This window comes from Otolemur garnettii, unplaced genomic scaffold (genome assembly GCF_000181295.1).
Source record: "Otolemur garnettii isolate 467f Iridium unplaced genomic scaffold, OtoGar3 scaffold00141, whole genome shotgun sequence".
In the NCBI taxonomy this organism is placed as follows: Eukaryota; Metazoa; Chordata; class Mammalia; order Primates; family Galagidae; genus Otolemur; species Otolemur garnettii.
This window is the reverse complement of record NW_003852536.1, coordinates 727113-728520: the sequence shown is the minus strand read 5'-3', so window position 1 is coordinate 728520 and position 1408 is coordinate 727113.

Sequence of the window (1408 nt, the reverse complement as noted above, 5' to 3'; positions counted from 1 at the left end):
GCTTGAGCCACAGGCGCCGAGCCCCAGGCTCTTCTTAATAAGTGGCTCTTCAAGAACTAATAGAGCAAGCACTCAACAGCTACCAGGAGAATAGCACCAAGCCTGTCCCCGTGATCCAAACTTCTCGTGCCAGACCTCACCTCCAACATTAGGGATCAAATTGCAACCTGAGACTTGGTGAGACCAAACCCCCGGGTTTGACAAAGCTTTGGGTGAAACGTAGCTAGGGAAATTAAGAGTATTAACCAAAGGACATCTGAATGGTCGGCCGGTCTAGAATGCTCAACTGCTGAGACGAGGCATGCAAAAATATCTTCATAAAGGAAAACACAACCTCCAAACCCCTCCTGCTGCCATGGCAACCGGAGCTCATGAATGATGCAATTGTAGAAGCAGCTGGACACTCACACCCAGGAGTGTCGGGAGCTTGGGCTGGGGTGGAGGGAGGAGTGAGGGCAAGAGCCCACCATGAGGGAAATGGAAACCAGGAAGGGAAAATGTATGCTAATCCTGGTAACAGAAATACAGTGGGTCACAGCTGTGAGCTGCAGGAGACGGGAAAAGGGAACAAGCGTGATGTCTTTACTTGTGCGTGATGTCCTTCATCAGATTTTATTAAAACACACTTCACTATCATTAATTCATTTCCCTAGCACCAAGGGTAGGGTGCTCACAAAATGAGACTCTATAAAAAAAAAAAAAAGAAGGAAGGAAGAATGAACGAACCATGCTTATTGTCCTAAAACTAGATGAGAGGAATGCCTCTTCATTCATCTCTGCACGCTTCTAGCTAACAGGCCATGTGGCAGCGTCACTGCTGAATTTCAGTTCATGTTGGGTTCTGCCAGTCTTGGCCCATCACAAATGACACCATTGACCAGATCGTGGATGAACTAAGAAGCCTAGATGTTATCCTCCATCCTTGGTTTCTGTCTTTTCCCAGCCCCACCTCAAAGCTGTCAACAAAGCCCGTCAATTTTCCTCTTCAAAAATACATCTTAGTTTTCCCAGCCCCTGGCCAGTCTCTAGTCCAGTCTCTGCCATCTGTTCCCTGGCCTTCAGCCAGTTTCCTGCCCTTCTCTACAGCCACATGTGGCCTCCATCTGTTATCCCCATGATCTCAATATACTCCATTACTCAACACTCCCATGGAGCTCCCCATCTAACCCCTTTCCCTGGGATTCCCAGTCCTGAGAGGTTTGATTCTGTAGGGATCACGACGAACCTCCCCTTTCCCCTTTGGTTGGTTCTTTGAAAGATCAACTCACAATTATAGATTAATAAGAGAAAAATTTATTTCTAAATGCAATGTGCATGGGGAGAACCACAAGAACGATTTTCCAAAATCTCAGAGATGGTCAGTGGCTTTTAAAGATGCCTTTTAGAAGGGAGGGGAGAGAGAAACTAG